Here is a 23,252-nt window from a genome sequence, read left to right on the forward strand (position 1 = left end):
CACACACACCCCTACCTGTAGCGTTTCTGGCTGTTGCACACTCTCCACAGTCCAAAGCAATCAATCACCACTTAGCCAGGCAAGACTGTGTGGGTGCTCCCAGCAACATAATGAGTTTACAATAGATTAATATTTCATGGTGCCTTTTTGCGGCTCCTCCTGTCTCCATGTTTTCAGCTCATGATAGGGACTGTGGGAATAGCCATAGATTTAGTTAATTGTTCAAATGATAGGAGAGCTTTGCTATGGAAACCAGTGTTTTTCCTAGACAGTTACAGGTGGTGTTCAAATGCGATGCAACAGTGATTCTCTGGGCTTGTTGATATTAAGATTTGCAAACCAATTGAAGCCAAAGCTGTAGGTGAGTGTACACCAGGAAGGTCATACCCACCTAGGCAAGAGTAGGAGAAACACTGCAAGCATATTTCAGCTTTTAGAATATCACAAATATAAGAGGAGAAACAACAGCCAATAAGGTTGCATGTGTTATGACGAGCAGCAGGCAGATGTACTGTTGGGCCCAGAGTCTGTTTCTCATTGTGGACGAGACACATTTACAACCTCGGCTAACAGTGGGTTCAAGGAAATGATGTTGAGGTGGTCTCTGGAGGACCAGTGGTCACATAACAAATGGGGAGATGTGTAATTAGAGGATAATTTGGCAGTCTGTGTAAGGGATGCCGATGAGGGAGGGATATGGACATACTGTAGATTGATGGCAAGTCTACATGGAACAATGCCAAAACGGGTAAGAGAAAAAAGAGGGATGCTGTGTTCTGAGCAAATCCAAATAAAGTATCTACACACTGACATATGTGTTTGTCTGCGTGCATGCCATGTGTGCATGCGCGTGCGTGCACATGCTCTTGTGTCTGTGCCTCTGCGTGTGAGTGCAGTGCGCAGATACGATCACATGGTTACTCACAGTCACAGCAGTTTGGGTTTAATCCAAAGCTATCAGCATAACCCACAATTAGCAGAGGAGGATTATATTATTAAAATAAGGGGAGAAGTGGTTTCTTTGGCAACAGCCCCCCTCCCTTTTCCAGAGAAGATTGTCTTTCTTTGTGCTCAGCATTAATGATGATTTCCTTTAGCAGCACTCATTAGGACTCAGCCATCACAATCTGGCCTCCAACACTTAGGCCTACTCATACCATTAAGTGTAATTATTGTGTTTCATAGCCTGGCCTATGTGTGAATGGAATGAGCAAGCTGTAGGAGACGGGCATTGTCTGGAGTGGTTCAGCGTAACCATGGGATCATGGGCTCTTAAGTAACTGTCTGACTTGGAGTAATGAAGTAGGTCCCGGTCCACACTGATGATTGCTCCGCCAACATATAATACCTTTTATTAAACTAGACCAGTGTTTTGTTCCAATGGTGGATCTTTGTCAGGATGACTCGGCGCCCACTAACAAGTAATGTGTGTTTGACTTTACAGACGAGATGGGTTGAAAGATGGAGTTTATGAATGAGAGACTCATAAGAGTGAGACACACACTGAAACTCAGAGGGGGAGACGGAAACAGACCATCAGAGAGGGAGACTCATTGAGACACACACACACACTGGGAGAGACACAACTCATTGAGACACACACACACACTGGGAGAGACACAACCCTGAAAAATAGATACTCAGAGACCTATAGCGACTGAGAGACACACTGAGAAAGAGTGACCCACTCAGCAAGAGAGAAAGACACTTAGAGAGAGGTTTAATGTGAGATGTTGATTGAAAGAAATGGTCTGGTAACAAGTTTGAGAATGTTCAAATACTTTTGACGTTCAAATTCAACAATAGGAGAAAAGTTAAAAAAATATATTTAATCAAAGCTTTGCTCACTGAAATGAACTTGGGCAAAATGCTGACAAAATATCTTTAGAGCATTGTCACTTACATTATCAGCAAATTAACCACATTGTTCCAGTTAGCAACACGTGACATGTCCAGTGGGTGCTCTCAGATCCCTACTTTGTTCCACAAAGCAGAGAAAGTAACAACAATGTAAAAAATAAAATAATACAAATAATTAAGAAACTCCATTATTGTATCTACTGCGCTCGGCTTTGTAGAAGCCTCTTAGACTAATCAGGTAAGGTGATGTTTATTGGTGGCTGCATGGCTTTCTGGCATTTTCCTAATAACCTTCAGAAGGCATTGGCGAAGTTGTGTTTTCTCATCAGTTGTTGGATGAGCTGTTTGTTGTGGTACTGGTATATTCTCTTAGAATGTTCAGCTTTCTTCCATATATATTGAACAAAAATATAAACGCGAAAGGTAAGTGTTGCTGCTGTGTTTCATGAGCTGAAATAAAAGGACATCCGGCTTTTTTACCTCCTGGATTGTCTGAGACCAGCCACCCGGACAGCTGGTGAAACTGAGGAGTATTTCTGTCTGTAATAAAGCCCTTTTGTGGAGAAAAACTAATTCTGATTGGCTGGGCCTGGCTCCAAGTGAGTGGCCATGGCCCATGCATAAATGAAGGCCTAATTAATTAATTTAAGTTGACTGATTTCCTTATGAACAGTAACGCAGTGAAATTGTTGCATGTTGCGTTTATATCTTTGTTCAGTTATAGCAGTGCTTACTGCCAGTGTCATCACTATTGCTCTATTTCTAATGGAAATACTTCAGAGAATTGTTTCGTGAAGAGTATTCAAAACCTATATCACAAACCTGATGTCAGTCCTCCAGCAGCTTCACAGCATGAATCTTGCAAAAACCTTTAATGACTTTGAATACTGACAACCCACCTGGGCTGTTGTTGATCAACCTAGACAGTTTTTTTTTTTTACTGTGTGCGTGCGGTTATGTGTTGCACAGTGAAGGTTTATGATGTCTCAGCAAGGCTTACATCCATTCTCCCTCTTGCCATCCGAGGCACCATGATTCATACAGGCCATTTTGTTTCTGGCCCGAGGAATTTGGGGAACTGAAGGTTGGAATTCTGGGTGATGTATAATTCCTTTTAAAAGACCAATGCAGCCGTTTTTAATCGCAATATCATTTCTGGGTGACAATTAACTACCTTACTGTGATTGTGTTCTATTCAAATGGTCAAAAAGAAACAAATATTTTCTTGACAAAGAGCAATTTCTCAAGCAAGACTTTTGCTAGGACTGTCTGTGAGTGGTCTGAGTTAGGAGGGGGAGGTTTGGAACTCTCTTTCTTATTGATCTATTAACTAATTTACCAGACAGGCCAAAACTACATTCACCAAAACATTTCAGGCAGTCTTTTGAAACAGCTCTTACACTAAAAAGGGCATTATCATAATTTCACAGTTATTATTCCAAATTAGTGTGGAAATGTATATAAAACACAGGAAAATCACATTTTTGACTACACTGGACCTTTTAATGAGACTCTTGGGTCTCCAGACTCCCTGTAGCGAGACATTGTGAATCTCAAAGTATCCTCAATTGTGTGTGTGTGTGTGTGTGTGTGTGTGTGTATACAGTCGTGGCCAAAAGTTTTGAGAATGACACAAATATTAATTTTCAAAAGTCTGCTGCCTCAGTTTGTATGATGGCGATTTGCATATACTCCAGAATGTTAAGAAACGTGTTCAGATGAATTGCAATTCATTGCAAAGTCACCTCTTTGCCATGCAAATGAACTGAATCCCCCAAAAACATTTCCACTGCATTTCAGCCCTGCCACAAAAGGACCAGCTGACATCATGTCAGTGATTCTCTCGTTAACACAGGTGTAAGGCTGGAGATCACTCTGTCATACTGATGGAGTTCGAATAACAGACTAGAAGCTTCAAAAGGAGGGTTGTGCTTGGAATCATTGTTCTTCCCCTGTCAGCCATGGTTAACTGCAAGGAAACACGTGCGGTCATCATTGCTTTGCACAAAAAGGGCTTCACAGGCAAGGATATTGCTGCCAGTCAGATTGCACCTAAATCAACCATTTATCGGATCATCAAGAACTTCAAGGAGAGCAGTTCAATTGTTGTGAAGAAGGCTTCAGGGCACCCAAGAAAGTCCAGCAAGTGCCAGGACCGTCTCCTAAAGTTGATTCAGCTGCAGGATCAGGGCACCACCAGTACAGAGCTTGCTCAGGAATGGCAGCAGGCAGGTGTGAGTGCATCTGTATGCACAGTGAGGTGAAGACTTTTGGAGGATGGCCCGGTGTCAAAAAGGGCAGCAAAGAAGCCACTTCTCTCAAGGAAAAAAATCAGGACAAGACTGATATTCTGCAGAAGGTACAGGGATTGGACTGCTGAGGACTGGGGTAAAGTCATTTTCTCTGATGAATCCCCTTTCCGATTGTTTGGGGCATCTGGAAAAAAGCTTGTCCGGAGAAGACAAGGTGAGCGCTACCATCAGTCAAGTGTCATGCCAACAGTAAAGCGTCCTGAGGCCATTCATGTGTGGGGTTGCTTCTCAGCCAAGGGAGTGGGCTCACTCACAATTTTGCCTAAGAACACAGCCATGAATAAAGAATGGTACCAACACATGGTATAAATAAAGAATGGTACCACAGCAACTTCTCCCAACCATCCAGGAACAGTTTAGTGACAAACAATGTCTTTTCCAGCATGATGGAGCACCTTGCAATAAGGCAAAAGTGATAACTAAGTGGTTCGGGGAACAAAATATATATATTTTGGGTCCATGGCCAGGAAACTCCCCAGACCTCAATCCCATTGAGAACTTGTGATCAATCCTCAAGAGGCAGGTGGACAAACAAAACCCCACAAATTCTGACAAACTCCAAGCATTGATTATGCAAGAATGGGCTGCCATCAGTCAGGATGTGGCCCAGAAGTTAATTGACAGCATGCCAGGGCAGATTGCAGAGGTCTTGAAATAGAAGGGTCAACACTGCAAATATTGACTCTTTTTATCAACTTCATGTAATGGTCAATGAAAGCCTTTGACACTTATGAAATGCTTGTAATTATACTTCAGTATTCCATAGTAACATCTGACAAAAATATCTAAAGACACAACTTTTGGCCACGACTGTACACACCACTTGCTGAGGTGTCACTATGCTTTAGCCAAGAAAGATAACTGAATCGTTGTTGTTTTACAATGAAGATATCTTGCTATGTCCCCTTTTTTCATTCTATTACTGGTAATAGGCTGTTCTCTATTGAAGGAATACCATTTTAATGAGATCATTATAGGGAGCCAGACAGAACATTAAATAACACCTGTTAGAAAAGGAACCATATATTAGTTCCCTATGGCAGGAGAATGTTAACTTTTTATGTATAACAAGGTCTAGTATACATCTTTTGGGGTTGTATGACAAATCTATTTGGACTTACTGGCCATGCAATGACTATGACGGCCTCTCTCTGGACTCATTTTGAGAATGGGTCATCCTAGCCTGGTCCCAGATTTGTTCATGCTGTATAGCATGTTCATTGTCATTAATGGATTAAGATCACTTTATTGGTCAATTGCCCCAACCAAAATGTGTCTTCTGCTTTTAACCCAACCCCTCTGAAAAACATGCATATACAGGTATTGGAAAGGCCCGGGGAGCTTTTGTGGGGGTGTAAGGGCACACCTAGGATTCGAAATAGCAACCCTCCTGGTATAAGGACAATTTATAGCTTGAATATTCTTTAAGTCAAGATTCGACTTATTGTTTTGCCTGTAGGCATTTATCTGCCCAATACACCTGAATCTGCCTTCACATCAGTCAGGTTTTTGTAACTGCTAAAAGGCGCCGTTTAAAGATTCTGAGTTTAAGCTCCATTCGAAGGCAGAGCATCATATCAATGCTATGTATGCTTGGAGTCAGCATGAAAGGGCTATTGACAGCAACTCGTCAATGTTTGATGTCATAAATGAGGACTGGAAAAAGAAAGTGGGGGAAAACGTAACTTACAATTGCAGATGTGCTCCTATTAACTGCCACCCAAAATATCGGGCACAGAGGTCGTCGAGAGTCTGACTCTCACAACAAGAGTAATTTTTTGACAATCTTAGACAAATAGCAAAGCATGACCATCTCATAGAGAAAAGGATGAATACATGTGGCAATGGTAAGTACACAAGCCACCAAATCCAGAACAATGTTCTTGAGGGCTTAGCTGAGAAGGTACAAAGTGAAATAATAAGAGAAGTAAAAGAAAGTTAAGTTTTTGGTGTAATTGCAGATGAAACCAAAGATTTAAATAAAAAATAACAAATGTCTTTAGTTGTGAGGTACCATTACAGTGTGGCCTTCTTGTCAATGCTGTAAAATCAGTGCCTGAGGCAGCTAACTTTTTTGCTCTCCTGCAAAAGCTTTATAACTTTGTATCTGGCTCATACGTTCATCTCAAGTAGCTTGCAGTTCAGAAAGGGTTGTATGCACAGTAGCAGCCCAGGGAACTACAGAGACTTACATGGCATGCCGTAATCTGAGGGACAGGCTTCCAGCAGTTCTGAGAGTGCTACAGGGTTTCACACTTGAAAATAATGGTGATAGATCAGTGGAGGCAAAGGACCTTCTTTCTCAGATTTACATTTCATAGGGCTTTTAGTTACCTTTTGTAAAGTGCTTGGTGATGCCAAATATCTTTCTGGCATGCTCCAATCAAGCTCTCTTGACCTAGCAAGGGCTGTGGATCTCATAGGTGCCCTTACAGACGTATTACAGGAACTATGGAAAGAGGTTGAATAGATTGCAGAGCACTGCAAAATAAGTGTACAAACGGTGTGTAGACAGCCTAAAACAAGTTTCACGACTCATTGATGATGAGCACTGTAGGACAGAAAAATTGTGACCAAAGTGATGGTGAGAGCTTCCAAAGAGCTATCTTTTATCAGGTGCTTGACAGTCTCACAGCTGAGCTGCAGAGCTGTTTTTCAAAGAAGAATTGCAAGTGCAAGGGGTCCAGTCTCTCAACCCAAAGAGCCTCTGTTTGTCTTGCTCAGACCTTTTGAGTTAGATTACATACCACACCACCACTGTAGATGTGGTATGTAGGTATGTGGCAGGGTCTACAGTCAATCACGGACTACAAAAAGATAACCAGTCCCGTCGCGGACCCCGATGTCTTGCTCCCAGACAAACTAAACAACTTCTTTGCTCACTTTGAGGACAATACAGTGCCACCAACACAGCCCGCTACCAAAACCTGCGGGCTCTCCTTCACCGCAGCCAAAGTGAGTAAAACATTTAAACGTGTTAACCCTTGCAAGGCTGCCGGCCCAGGCGCATCCCTAGCCGCGTCCTGAGAGCATGCGCAGACCAGCTGGCTGGTGTGTTTACGGACATATTCAATCAATTCCTATTCCAGTCTGCTGTTCTCACATGCTTCAATATGGCCACCATTGTTCCTGTTCCCAAGAAAGCTAAGTTAACTGAGCTAAACGACTATCGCCCCGTAGCACTCACTTCCGTCATCATGAAGTGCTTTGAGAGACTAGTCAAGGATCATATCACCTCCACCCTACCTGACACCTCCCCAATAGGTCCACAGATGATGCAATCGACTACAGCTCAGCATTTAAAAAAAAAAATAATAATTTACCCCCTTTTTCTCCCCAATTTCATGGTATCCAATTGTTGTAGTAGCTACTATCTTGTCTCATTGCTACAACTCCCGTACGGGCTCGGGAGAGACGAAGGTTGAATGTCATGCGTCCTCTGATACACAACCCAACCAGCCGTACTGCTTCTTAACACAGCGCGCATCCAACCCGGAAGCCAGCCGCACCAATGTGTCAGAGGCTACACCGTGCACCTGGCAACCTTGGCTAGCGCGCACTGTGCCCGGCCCGCCACAGGAGTCGCTGGTGCGCGATGAGACAAGGAGATCCCTACCGACCAATCCCTCCCTAACCCGGACGACGCTAGGCCAATTGTGCGTCGCCCCATGGACCTCCCGGTCGCGGCAGGTTACGACAGAGCCTGGGCGCGAACCCAGGGACTCTGATGGCGCAGCTGGCGCTGCAGTACAGCGCCCTTAACCACTGCACCACCCGGGAGGCCTAGCTCAGCGTTTAACACCATAGTACCATCCAAACTCGTCATCAAGCTCGAGACCCTGGGTCTCGACCCTGCCCTGTGCAACTGAGTCCTGGACTTTCTGACGGGACGCCCCCAGGTGGTGAGGGTAGGAAACATCTCCACCCCGCTGATCCTCAACACTGGGGCCCCACAAGGGTGCGTTCTCAGCCCTCTTCTGTACTCCCTGTTCACCCATGACTGTGTGGCCATGCACGCCTCCAACTCAATCATCAAGTTTGCAGACGACACTACAGTGGTAGGCTTGATTACCAAAAACGACGAGACGGCCTACAGGGAGGAGGTAAGGGCCCTCAGAGTGTGGTGTCAGGAAAATAACCTCACACGAGATGATTGTGGACTTCAGGAAACAGCAGAGGGAGCACCCCCCTATCCACATCGACGGAACAGTAGTGGAGAAGGTGGAAAGTTTGAAGTTCCTGGGCGTACACATCACGGACAAACTGAAATGGTCCACCCACACAGACAGCGTTGTGAAGAAGGTGCAACAGCGTCTCTTCAACCTCAAGAGGCTGAAGAAATTTGGCTCGTCAACAAAAACACAAACTTTTTTACAGACGCACGATCGAGAGCATCCTGTCGGGCTGCATTACCGCGTGATACGGCAACTGCACCGCCCACAACCATAAGGCTCTCCAGAGGTCTGAGGTCTGCACAACGCATCACCGGGGGCAAACTACCTGCCCTCCAGGACACATACAACCCCCGATGTCACAGGAAGGCCAAAAATACAATCAAGGACAACAACCACCCGAGCCACTGCCTGTTCACCCCGCTATCATCCAGAAGGCGAGGTCAGTACAGGTGCATCAAAGCAGGGACCGAGAGACTGAAAAACAGCTTCTATCTCAAGGCCATCAGACTGTTAAACAGCCATCACTAACATTGATTGTCTGCTGCCAACACACTGACTCATCTCTAGCCACTTTAATAATGAAAAATTGGATGTTATAATGTATCACTGGTCACTTTAAACAATGCCACTTTATATAATGTTTACATATCCTACATTACTCATCTCATATGTATATACTGTACTCTATACCATCTACTGCATCTTGCATATGCCGTTCGGCCATCGCTCATCCATATATTTATATGTACATATTCTTATTCATTCCTTTTACACTTGTGTGTAAAAGTTAGTTGTTGTGAAATTGTTAGATTACTTGTTAGATATTACTGCATTGTCAGAACTAGAAGCACAAGCATTTCGCTACACTCGCATTAACATCTGCTGACCATGTGTATGTGACCAATAAAATTTGATTTGATTTAGAGGACCTCAAACATGCGGTTCATCAAACCAAGCAGCTTCTTGATAGGAGAGAGAAAAGTGGAAGGTACAGACCGTCTACTCTCCTTGACTTTGTTGTGTTTCTAGAACATTATTACGAGGTCTTCCATGAGCTATTTCGACTTTGTAAGATTTCTGTTATACCAGTCAGCAGTGCTTCTTGCAAGATAAGCTTCTCAGCTTTAAAACTGATTTTAAAACCTACCTTAGGACAACAATGTTTGATGACAGGTTAAGTCACCTCGGAATTCTCAGTGTTGAGTTAAGGAAGGCACGCTCTCTCAACATGGATGAGTTTGTGAAACATTTTGCCATTTCTCACCAGAACCGAATTATGCTGCTTTAAATCTACCTAGGATAATTTGGCAATTAGGCTGTCCCTCTGGTCATGATTAAAACCTGCACTGTGTACTAGCTAGTACACTGACAGTCTAAAATGATAAATTCAAGGGGTATCATGTCACACAGATTTAATTTGGTCTTGATTAGGCCAATTCCAAAACGTAACATAATAAATATGAGCCTAAATATGATACTGTACATTTGTTATATTGATGGGCACCAAAATAATTTTAAAACTCCATTTCTGCTTGATACCTGGTATGTCAAATTGCAGTGTTTTTTTGTAAATACATTTCTTTGTAAATAAACTATGGAATTTGTGTAACAGACAAATGCGATCTAATCTCCTTGGTGCTTGAGCTTTATTTTCGAAAATATTTTCGATGTTCAACACTTATAGACCCAGATTATATATTCATTAAAACAGAGTGGCCCAAGTCTCTCGTGTGTGTGTGTGAGAGCGAGAGAAATTGAGCTGCAGTTCCGAGGTAGAGACACTGACTGTTCGTAGTATGTTAAAGAATTCTAGTGAATTAACCCTTTTGGACCACACTATCTGCCACTCCGGGTTAAGTGAATTATCACTTCTACCTTTTAATCAGCAATCATAGGATTCATTCATGCTCCTTAGATGCCAGGTTAGGGTTACACACTAATTTTCTGTCATGGTCTATGGACCCCCTGACCCCCCTAAAACTCCAGTCCCGCCACTGCACTAGCGGAGAGCATCGGCCATATCCCCACTGAGTGCTCACTGCACATATTCACTCTATCATGGTTGGATTAGTTCCACTTATGTTTGTTTTTAGACAATTTCCTCCTCCAGTTTAGATGGACATCATATTCTATTTGTCTCCCCTAACCGCAGGCCTATTAAATGGATAACGTTTTTATCGATTTTGTTTCAGTGTCAGCAGAGTAGGCTACCCTGTAATTTGTCGTATTAAAAAAGATTCTGCTAATGTCTCCAGTCATATAAAGTGTAGTAGAATTGCATGAAATAAGGAGCGATGAGCGATGATGTAACCAAGGAAGGGGATGGTGGAGCAATGGAATTCGCACTTCTCTCCTTTAACATAAAGCTGGTTCTCCAGGAGCCGTTGGAGCATGGAGCACGTGTTCTTGGGACATGAACATGGAGCACGTGTTCTTGGGCGGAGCGAGAGACGACAAAGATGTCGTCGAGGTAGACGAAGATGAACCGGTTCAACATGTTGTGGAGAACATAATTAACCAGAGCCTGGAACACCGCTGGGGCGTTCGTGAGGCCAAATGGCATGACCAGATACTCCTAGTGACCACTGGCCGTGTTGAAGGCAGCCTTCCCATATCCACACCAGGTGGTAAGCGCTCCGTAGGTCCAGCTTAGAGACCACAGTGGCCCCCTGGAGCGGCTCGAAGGCCGAGGAGATGAGTGGTAGCGGGTTGCGATTCTTCACCGTGATATCATTGCGTCCCCGGTAGTCGATGCACGGGCGCAGGGTTTTGTCCTTCTCCACAAAGAAAAACCCTGCACTGGCGGGGAAGGCAGAAGGACAGATGAACCCAGCTGCTAGGGAGTTCTCAATGTAGGTCTCAATAGCCTTGGTCTCTGGACCGGACAGAGAGTACAGTTGTCCCCGGGGCGGAGTGGTGCCTGGGAGAAAGTCAATCCCACAGTCATAGGGTCGGTGCGGCAGAAGCGAAGTGGCTCGGGCCTAACTGAACACCAGGAGGTCCTGGTACTCCGTGGGAATGACGGAGAGGTCCGGGGCAACTTCCGAGCCCACAGGAAGATGTCCCTGGGCAGGTTGCACTGACTTCAGACAATGGGTGCAGCTGAACGGGCTTCAGCCCATAATGGCACCAGCAGTCCAGTCTATGATGGGATTGTGTCGCTGGGGCTTAGAGAATCCAAATACCACGGGAACCTGATTGCATCACTGTGATTCCCTGACACTCGTAGGTTGATGTGAGTGACCTGGCCTATAGAGCGCCCATCCAGCACTCTAACGTCCATGGGAATGGAGAGGGGCTGAGTAGGGATGCCCAGCTCGGTCACTAGCGTAGCGCCCAAAAAGACTCATTGCCCCAGAGCCCCAGGAGAGATTTTGACTGGTTTTCCCTCAGCAGGATGTCATGGAAAGGGGTGCGAGTAAGGGAAGAGGAAGAGGAAAAGTTCTCCATAAGGCCCACCAGAGTACTCGCCCCTTCTTGATGAGCCTGGCTTTTTAATGGGCAGGTAGCTACGAAATGTCCCCTAGCTCCACAATATAGACAGCTCTGGGTGTGGAGTCGGCATAGGCGCTCAGCTGAGTCAATCTAGCCCTGCCCAGGTGTCTGGACTCCGAAGGAGGCGAGTCGGGAGCCCTATGTGATTCCCGAGAGAACTTGGGTGACGTTAGGTTCACTCGGACATGTGGACGTCGGGGGTCTCCGGGACTCTTCAGAGGCGAGGTGGGAATCGAGGGCGACAGGGCACAGATTTCCTCTCCCTCCTATGTTCTGCCAGTGTATGGATTCCCTCCATAAGACATTGCAGTAACTCCTTGTGTTGTCCAATGGTCGCTCCTTGCAGGGAGACAGCATTGTGGATCTGGTCTGCTGGGTCGGTCATGGCCAGTTCGTACTCCCACATGTTTGGAAAGACCCAGATGCAGACAGTGTCGAAGTAACAAAAGTTTATTACTAGTAATCCTATCAGAGTCCCAAAGGTACAGAATGGCAGGGTCATGGCAGGCAGAGGTCAATAATCCAGTGTGGTGGGACAAGGCACAGAACGGCAGGCAGGCTCAGGGTCAGGGCAATTAGAATGGTCAAAACTGGGTAATCTAGAAAACAGGAACTTTAGAAAAGACAGGAGCAAGGGGGTAAACGCTGGTAGGCTTGACGAATAAAACGAACCAGCAAAAGACAAAGAACACAGGTATAAAAACACAGGGGAAAATGAGTTGAGGTGGGAGACACCTGGTGGGGCGTGGAGACGAGCACAAAGACAGGTGAAAAAAATCAGGGTGGGACAATTTTAAGTTTATTATGTTACTAGTCTTCGCTTAGTAGCCAGAGCAATGCTGCAGTGCGAGTAGTCATGTGGTGAAAGCTTGGACAGCGTAGATATTAATGAAAAAAGTGAAATTTTGAAATAGAGGTGCTCACCTTGAATTCTGAGAGTTATTTGATAAAGGTAAGTGTCATAGAAACCGCAGAATATGCTCTTTCTGCTACTGTATGTCAATCAAAACGTTTTACCTGCATGTGACTGTGAAGGAGGATTTGATAAAGTGAATCTTCTTTCCCTGCATCTGTCAATTACAAGCTGCACCCATCTCTTCATGTACAATTTGACAACTAATAATATTGTCAGTCATTAGACTATTGTCAATTTATTATTGTCTTTAGGCTAACTTTTATTGTGTGAAATTAGTTCTGGTATTGTTTTGATGGGCCGGCTGTGTAGGCTGAATGGCATTGTTTGTTTCCCATTACTCATCAACTTTGATATGTTTAGCATTATTCTAAAGGCCTACTGCAAGACGTAACATGTTTTCATTTCCCTTACAATAAGTAATATATTTAAAATAAATAAAGAAGTCCCATAACAGCTTCTTTTTACAAAGGAGAACATAAAAGAGAATGGTATCACCCTGCAAGGGACGGTCAAATTATTAACATGAGCGCCAACGCTGATAAATAGGCATAACACAAACTCATTATTACACTATCGCTGTTCTAAATTAAATCAATCTTCCTTATCATTCTGTTAGGCCAAATTTAATAAAATTGTTAAGTAATGTGCACAATTTTTCCCCATTCATCCATTTGTCATTCATTCAGTGGGCTGGCATGGGATATATTTAAGGATATGTTGTGAATTATTCTGAAGGCATCCTTTTGTCATTCATTCAGTGATGAGAGATGGTCTTGGCGGGTTAATTTGGGAAAAGGTTTGAGGGGGAGAAAAACAGGTAAAAAGGCTCAAAACACTTTTCTGTTTGTGATTAAAAAGTTTGGGACAATGTAGCAAGGTAAAATGCAAACATTTAGGAAAAGCCAGTGAAGGAGCAGGATGTGGGGGGGGGGGGGGGATTTTGTAACTGTATTTACAACATCAAACATCAGTAGCCATTGGCCTATGGCGGTTCTAGTGTTAAAAGGTGCTTGGCTGACTTCCACAGATATTCATTTCATTGGACCGGGCCATTGCTCTCTCTCTCTGTCGCTTTGTCTCTCTGTCCACTGTGATGAGTGACGTGACTATGCTACAGTCTTCGATATAGTGTGCCTATAGTGTGTATTGTCTATGTGCAGTTCTCCTCCTCAACAACCGAGGCTGTTTTTCTCCTTCACACACAGTGCAAGGTGGACACAGAGCTCAGTGAGGCTGACTTAATGGAGGACTGTGGCGTCCAAGGCTACAATCTCCAGATCCCACCGTTTGGGCAGATGCTCCCTGGCAGATACCCATACTCAGGCGCAGGCACACAGCCCTATTAATTAGGCCCCGTACAGAACAGGTTTTAGATGTAGGTTCCGGAACGGTGCTGCACAATATTGGAATGACGCTACTGAAGTCAAATTGGTTTATAGTTTGTAAAAAAATTAAATTAAATTTATATATATATATATATATATATATATATATATAGCTGGGTTTGGTTCAATTTCTTTTCAAATCCTGTATAATTGAAAAACATACAGTGGTAGTGAATATTATTCAATGTTTTATTAACGAGTGAATTGGTGCTAACATAAGCACAGACACTAGTATTAGCTTAAATAACTGTAACTGCCAAAATAAAGGAAATACAAACATATAGTGTCTTAAAGGAATACTGCATAGCATAATAATTCAGTAGTAGTGTATAGTAATTTAAATTTATTTTAGATTAACGAGTAAACGACTTCTAATATACTAACACAGATGCAGTGTAGGCTGCTTTGTGAATCCAGTTAAGAAACGTCAGGCATTAAGAGCTAAACATTGCCAATCTCCATATGGATCGCATGGAAATTACCCCAAATTTGATTAATCAAAACATGAAGTCACATAATTTGTCAGTATGATAGGTGAAAACATACACACATACTCACAATATTGACTTGCTCCAGATTTTTCTTCCCATTGATTATAGCCACTGGTTAAGGTATCAACTCTGTGTTGGGTTTAATATGGAAGTTAGTCAGGAACTGGTAGACAGGGGCTTTTGGTAATAGACTAGCAGTGATGAATGTGTGTAGTTAGTCCCTCACAGGGAGAAATGATCCACAATCTCTCCAGATGAGTCACATTCCACACTCAGAGGGCCCTGTTGGAGGCTAATTGGAGAGTCAATGACCAAGTCCCATCACTTTGGACACTCATGCTGCTTTCTTGGAAAACTCTTTTCAATTCAAATAGTGCTACTAAAACACTTTTTTCACTGACTGGGAGCAAGTTGCGATATATGTGTGTGTAAATACATATTTATTTATTTTATGTTAATAACAGATAACAGGACCCGCTCTCACAGCTCGATGGTGGATAGATTATATAAGGCTATGCTATAGCCTATACGTGAGTCAAGAGCTAATACTGGATTTAGGCTACATGCTTATGCTAACTGTTTCCGATCAGTGATAGATAAGCAAACAAATAAATGAGCTACCACCTCCAGAGATTAATTAACCAAATATACAGACACATTCAGTGAAACAAAATCACATTGATTGATTATCAGATAAGTCACAGGCTTTTGGTCTGGAGTAGGACCGGTTACTACACGAGTGAAGTGCAAAATCCACTTGTTAAGTTACATAAAATGCTAGCAAAATATACTGATCAGCTAATGTATGAGCAATCTAGAATGAAGATGATCATGAAAACTCACCTCAATTTAGCTAACATTTTCCCAGCCTAATTGTTACCAAATATCCAAACAGAGATTCAGTGAAAACTAAAAAGTCTGACATTGATTTATCAAGACGAGTCCCTCAAACTTGTCGTGAAGCAGCTTGATGGCTCTGCCTCATTTAACGGTTGTTTCCTCGTTTCCGCTGCGACTGGCCTCCTCTGCATTGTTCTCAACTCCTGTTTAAATCAATGTACTGTTTTCTAAAATGAAGCTTTTTTTCAGGTTCGGGCTCATTACATTTCTGTAACGTCAGACCCGGTCTGGGGGGGGGGGTGACAAGTCTCCATGGCAACCAACTATATTATTACAATTTCTAAGCAGCATGTGTCAAAAGATGTTTAATGACTACTGATGTGTCCTCATGCGCACAGCGTCTCTGCTGGTGGTCAGTTGCTACAGCCCTGTGAAGTAACAAGAGCACACAGAGTGAGGCTACCGCTCACACATTTTCCCCAGACAACATAGCAGCATCTCCTTCAAATAACATCGCCCTTCAGGTATTAATGCAGATGTATCCGAAAAACTCTGACATTTAATTTTCCTAGAATCCTCAACTGAGCGAGAGAGAAGATCCCGAGTGAGGATTGATAGATGGGTCATAATGGGAAGAGGCTCTGCTCGTATGCTGTCAGCGCACTCAGGTGAAGTCGTATCTCAGTTGCCCCCTGGAGCCTACTAAAGGTCAACCTGCCACTTAATCAAACATCAGGCCTCCCACCCTGGTGTCAGCTGGACATGGCCTTCACTACCCCGCAGAGCTTAAAGTTCAACCCATCTGCTCACTGGAATTTACCGTTTGCCAGAAAATAGCTGACATTATGCCCACATAAAGCTGTCATAAGGTTGATATAATATCCATTAGAAGAGGTCAAGATAATGAACAGACCTAAAGCTCAAAATATGGCCATATTACACGTAAAATGGTTTGACCAAGATCCTAAAGAAAAAGTGCTAATCTTATTGTCCAAATGTCACTCTTTTATCTGCATGCAATATCACTTTGTCACCATGTGTAACACATTGCAGTGACATTTCTGTAGTGGTTAAATTGTGTTCCTGAGGAAAAAAGTAACCCCCCCCCCCTCCAAATGTTGGATGTCAGGCAACATAACATGTTAGATAAGAGAAGAAGATGGCATTTAGGATGTGTATTGGTTTTTAAAGGAGTTACAATGTGGACGCTACCATGATTACAGATAATCCTGAATTAATTGTGAATAATGAGTGAGAACAGAGGCATAAATATCATACCCCCCAAAAAGGCTAACCTCCACTGTTATTCTAATGGTGATAGGTTACCATGTCTTGGGGGTATGATATTGTGCGTCAATAACTTTCCCACTTATCATTCTTCACAATTCATTCAGGACTCTCCGTAATCGTGGTAGCGTCCACATTAATGAAGAAGTGTTTAGAAAAATATTTAATTCTTATTTAGTCATTGTAACATTTTAAATCTGAAGTGCTGGAGTACAACTGTCCCAATACCTTTTGAGCTCTTATGTTAGCCTTGAGACATGTTGTCAGTGAATGGGCACTTGGAAGTTCACAAAGACTAATTACTTTGCATTATCCCTCTGTCAAGATTCACTCTTCTTTGTGAGTTCAGGATTTTTTTTGTCTGAGAAATATTTTAATATGATCTCAGTTGCCTATAAGTTACTCAAATTCCAATGCTGCTTTTCCAAAAGTCATTACTGTGTGTTGGGTGTCACAGTGGACAAAGCTCTTGTCAAAGAGCTTTCCAAATGAGTCCAGTCTAGTTTTCAACCTTTAAAGATGCTCTGTTCTGTTTCAAGGGACTCTGGTATCCATCTTTCAGGCCGGGGCAGAAGATAGCCCTAATGGTAATGTGTGGCCTAATAGAGTTTGATGTGTTTTTTTTTATTTTCCTTAGGCCATTGCATAACGCCTCTATCTTCAATGGCAAATTGGTTGTGAGGATGATCTCGCCCTAATGTTCGGTACTTCTAATGCAAAGCTAATGTACTGGTCATCAAAGCCTGCCTCTTGAATTTAAATTGTGTGTGTGCGTGTGGGCTTTTGCGCACGCACACACACAATTTAACATAGGATTAATAAACAATGTTGCTTTCAAAGTTAGAATCTCTAGAAAGTCTTTGTCCTAAGAGCAAAATTAATTGTCCTACATTTTCAGCCAGTAGTAGGTGCCATAGTACATTCTACAGGATCGTCTGCCTCAATAAATGCTTTTCATACACTGGAGAACTAGAATAAGTGGACTAATTTGATGTTTCTCTCAGGAGAACTCTGTGACAATCGTTCTGTGGCTGAATGTCACTCTTCCCCCTCGCTGTAAGTTTCAGAGAGCTGTGTCAGCAGGGACAGCGGCCATACTGCTCAGCTGGGAGTGAGGCCAGAGCAGGGAAATTAATTATTGCCAAACCTCACCCTCTCCCGCTCTACCCCTCCTCGCTACCAAACCTCACCCTCTCCTTCTACCCCTCCCCCATGCCAAACCTCACCACTGTAGTATTTAGGTCTTTATACCCTCTCCTCTCTACCCACCTTAGCGCAATATATCTCTGAGGCCAGTGCTCAGATTATCTGAATATAATGATATTCAGTCCACCCATCACATTGGCACTGCAGCTTGAAAGAACAATCTCTTGGCTAGGGCTCACGTGCCTTAGGATACAGATGATGTAAATGGTACAGTGAAATGGTTACTTGCATATTTGCACAGTAGCAATATCAAAAACAGAAAGTGTCCAGATAAAAAATATTGTATAAATATTTTCTAATTATTAGATGATGCTTACCCAGACACATTTATCTAAATTGATGGGTCATGTGAAAGAAATGCTTAAACTACCCCCCCAGCCACATCTAGCTATGTGGAATGGTGACTACTGTCTAGACATTTACACATGTTCATGAAGTACAATAGATGGCCATCATCACCCCCAGACACACCAGGTTAACTTGATGGGTCATGTGATCATCTGGCGAAGTGAAGTCTATTGTTTATACTTGTAGCTGGCTAGCTAAACAATGAACCAAAATCTCAACCCATACTACTAGCAATACAAACTGATTGTCATAGCTGAATTTACTGTTAGCTAAAGCTAACCAACTACTGTAGGTTAAATGTTAGCTAGCTAACATTAGGCTATAACTAGCAATGCAAATGGTTTTCTGATATGAATAATATTACTACATAGATCATACACGTCACGTTAGCTAGCAAGCCTGCAAGCTAACATTTGCTAACTAGATAACAGTACGCTTTAACTTGCAATGAAAATTACTTTCTGACAAATTTAGAAACGTATAATAACTGAAAACGGCGCTATAGGCATGGATGAACGCAAAATGGAGCTAGACTCTTACTCATATTCATGGATGAATTCTTCACGGCAGACTAATTTTGTTTGTAACTAGCTACATCTTGTATGGTCCGCATTGTCAAGTCACTCCGGTTTACACTGACCGTGTGCAGAATGTAGCCCATCACAACTTTTTCCCACTGATCTGATAGTGCCTTCTAAATTCAGGGCAGAAATGTTGTTGAGAGCAGTATTACCAGTTCTCCATGGCTAACGTTATATCTTTCAAAAAAGCTGCGGTAGCAAGGATTATCTACACATGCTGAGCAGCCCACTTTATAGACAGATGGGGGTTAAATTTTTGGGATTTCTTGTCATTTAGCAGACACTCTTATCCAGAGTGACTTACGTTAGTGAGTGCATACATTTTCATACTTTGTCCCTACTGACCCCCTGTGGGAATCGAACCCACAACCTTGACGTTGCAAGCACCATGCTCTCCCAACTGAGCAACACAGGACCACATGGCAGACCAATCGGAACTTATCTCCCGGCCCATCCATTATTTTAGCCAATCATGGTTAGCAGGAAGGTTTCTGACTTTTTCCATGGCTAAACCAACTAGGCTCATAATTTTAAGAAATGGCATACATGTTTATTTAGGCACATGAAAGTTCACATGTTCCAGAAGGCATTTCTGCCAAAAAAAACGCATTTTGATTTAAAAAAATAAGTTCAAATGCCTCTCCTGTGAAGAAGTGATGTGCAACATACACATAGCTTCGTGAAACGGGCCACAAATAAGCTTTGTTGCACAATTAAATGTAAATACACTGCATTTCAAACAGTCAGGAATAATATAATGAATTCACTGTGTCACGTTCTGACCTTTATTTCCTTTGTTTTGTATTTATTTAGTATGGTCAGGGCGTGAGTTGGGGTCGGCAGTCTTTTTGTTTTTCTATGATTTGGGGATTTGTATGTTTTGGCCTAGTATGGTTCTCAATCAGAGGCAGGTGTCATTAGTTGTCTCTGATTGAGAATCATACTTAGGTAGCCTGGGTTGCACTGTTTGTTGGTGGGTGATTGTCTATGGTGATTGCTTGTGTCAGCACAGTTCTCATTAGCGTCACGGTCGTTATTTCGTTTATTGTTTTGTATAGTGTGTTTCAGTGTTCAGTGTTTTCTTTATTAAATTTCATCATGAACACATACCACGCCGCATTTTGGTCCTCCGATCCTTCTCGCCTCTCCTCTTCAGATGAAGAGGAGGACACCCGTGACACACTGCTTGTAAAATTATACCTATGCAAAATATTTTACCAGGTAAATTGACTGAGAACACGTTCTCATTTACAGTAACGGCCTGGGGAATAGTTACAGGGGAGAGAGAAGGGGGATGAATGAACCAATTGTAAGCTGGGGATGATTAGGTGACCATATGAAGGACAGTTTGGGAGTTTAGCCAGGACACTTGGGTAAACACCCCTACTCTTACGATAAGTGCCATGGGATCTTTAATGACCTCAGAGAGTCAGGACACCCATTTAAAGTCCCATCCGGAAGACAGCACCCTACACAGGGCAGTGTCTCCCAATCACTGCCCTGGGGAATTGGGATATATTTTAGACCAGAGGAAAGAGTGCCTCCTACTGGCCCTCCAAGACCACTTCCAGCAGCATCTGGTCTCCCATCCAGGGACTGACCAGGACCAACCCTGCTTAGCTTCAGAAGCAAGCCAGCAGTGGGATGCAGGGCAAACGGAGCGGCCTCTTAGTCAGACTTAGAAGGCGAGCACACAACCCACCGCTTCCAAGGATATTAGTCACCAATGTCCAGTCTCTAGACAACAAGGTGGATGAAATTAGGGAACGTGTTGCCTTCCAGAGAGACATCAGAGATTGTAACATTCTCTATTTCATGGAAACATGGCTCACTCGGGATATGTTGTTAGAGTCGGTACAGCCACCGTGTTTCTTCATGCGTTGCGCCGACAGAAACAAACATCTCTCTGGTAAGAAGAAGGACGGGGGTGTGTGCCTCATGATTAACGACTCATGGTGTAACAATAACATACAGAAACTCGAGTTCTTTTGTTCACCTGACCTAGAATTCCTTACAATCAAATGCCGACCGCATTATCTCCCAAGAGAATTCTCTTCGATCATAATCACAGTCGTGTATATCCCCCCCAAGCAGACACATCGACGACCCTGAAATAACTTCACTGGACTCTTTGTAAACTGGAAACCATACATCCTGAGGCTGCATTTATTGTAGCTGGGGATTTTAACAAAGCTAATTTGAGAACAAGGCTACCTAAATTCAACCAGCACATTGACTGTAGTACCCGCTCGAGCAAAACACTGGATCATTGCTACTCTAACTTCTGTGTTGCGTACAAGGCCCTCCCTCACCCTCCCTTCGGCAAATCCGACCACGACTCCATCTTGTTCGTACCGTCCTTTAGGCAGAAACTCAAACAGGATGTACCCCTGACTAGAACCATTCAACGCTGGTCTGACCAATCGGAATCCACGCTTTAGATTGTTTTGATTACGTGGACTGGAAAATGTTCCGGTAAGCCTCAGACAATAACATCTATTTATATGCTGACTCGGTGAGTTAGTTTATTAGGAGGTGCATTAGAGCTGTTGTACCCACTGTGACTATTAAAACCTACCCCAACCAGAAACCATGGATAGACGGCAAACCAAAGCATTCATCATTGAAAGAGGTTGGGGAATATGGCCGAATATGAACCGTGTAGTTATTCCCTCCGCTAGGCATTCAAACAAGCAAAATGACGGTATAGGGCCAAAATGGAGTTGCAATTCCATGGCCCAGACACAAGACGTATGTGGCAGGGTCTACAGGCAATTACGGACTACAAAAAAAAAAACAGCCACGTCACAGACACCAACGTCTTGCTTCCAGACAAGCTAAACACCTTCTTAGCGCACTTTGAGGATAATACAGTGCCACCGACGCGGCTCACTACCAAGGACTGCGGACCCCCACTCTCCTTCTCCGTGGCCGATGTAAGTAAGACATTTAAACGAGTCAACCCTCGCAAGGCTGCTGGCTGCATCCTCAGAGCATGTGCAGACCAGCTGGCTGGTGTGTTTACGGACATATTCAATTGCACCCTATCCCAATCTGCTGTCCCCACATGTATCAAGATGGCCACCATTGTTCCTGTACCAAAGAAGGCAAAGATAACTGGACTAAATGACTATTGCCCTGTAGCGCTCACTTCTGTCATCATGAAGTGTTTTGAGAGATTACTCAAGGATCATATCACCTCCAACTTACCTGCCACCCTAGACCCGCTTCAGTTTGCATACCGCCCGAACAGGTCCACAGACGATGCAATCGCCATCCCACTGCACACTGCCATATCCCAACTGGACAAGAGGAATACCTATGTAAGAATGCTGTTCATTGAATACAGCTCAGCATTCAACACCATAGTACCCTCCAAGCTTATCCTCAAGCTGGAGGCCCTAGGTCTCAACCCCGCCCTGTGCTATTGGGTCCTCAACTTTCTGATGGGCCGACCCCAGGTGGTGAAGGTAGAAAACAACATCTCCACTTCATTGATCCTCAACACTGGGGCCCCACTAGGGTGCATGCTCAGCCCCCTCCTGTACTCCCTGTTCACCCATGACTGCGAGGCCATGCATGCCTCCAACTCAATCATCAAGTTTGCAGACGACACAACAGTAGTGGGCTTGATTACCAACAATGACGAGACAGCCTACAGGGAGGAGGTGAGAGCACTCACAGTGTGGTGTCAGGAAAACAACCTCTCACTCAACGTCAACAAAATGATCACACACCCTTGTGCAACAGCGCCTCTTCAACCTCAGGAAGCTGAAAAAATTGGGCTTGTCACCTAAATCCCTCACAGACTTTTACAGACGCACAATCGAGAGCATCCTGTCGGGCTGTATCCCCGCCTGGTACGGCAACTGCACTGCCCTCAACCGCAAGGATCTCCAGAGGGTAATGCGGTCTGCACAACGCATCACCAGGGGCAAACTACCTGCCCTCCAGGACTCCTACAGCACCTGATGTCACAGGAATGCCAAAAAGATAATCAAGGACAACAACCACCCGAGCCACTGCCTATTCACCCCGCTATCATCCAGAAGGCGAAGTCAGTACAGGTGCATCAAAGCTGGGACCAAGAGACTGAAAAACAGCTTCTATCTCAAGACCATCAGACTGTTAAACAGCCATCACTAACATAGAGAGGCTGCAGCCAACATACAGACCCAAAGCACTGACCACTTTGATTAATGCATTTAATAAAGGTATCACTAGTCTCTTTAAATAATGCCACTTTAATCATGTTTACATATCCTACACTACCCATCTCATATGTGTATATACTGTATTCTATACCATCTACTCTAAGATCTACCATCTTGCCTATGCAGTACTGCCATCGCTCAT

General features: G+C 43.6%; 1 protein-coding gene across 1 annotated transcript in view; it reads left to right on the forward strand.

Annotated features, from left to right (window-relative positions):
• Positions 1-16,073: 16,073 nt before the first annotated feature.
• The window catches only part of LOC139420222 (A-type potassium channel modulatory protein DPP6-like), a 284,853-nt gene continuing 277,674 nt past the window's right edge, over positions 16,074-23,252 (forward strand). Inside the window, exon 1 of the mRNA XM_071170073.1 lies at positions 16,074-16,142. The gene's annotated coding sequence lies outside the window, so the exon portion shown is untranslated. The remainder of the gene's footprint in view (positions 16,143-23,252) is intronic.

This window comes from Oncorhynchus clarkii, chromosome 11 (assembly GCF_045791955.1).
Source record: "Oncorhynchus clarkii lewisi isolate Uvic-CL-2024 chromosome 11, UVic_Ocla_1.0, whole genome shotgun sequence".
Lineage (NCBI taxonomy): Eukaryota > Metazoa > Chordata > Actinopteri > Salmoniformes > Salmonidae > Oncorhynchus > Oncorhynchus clarkii.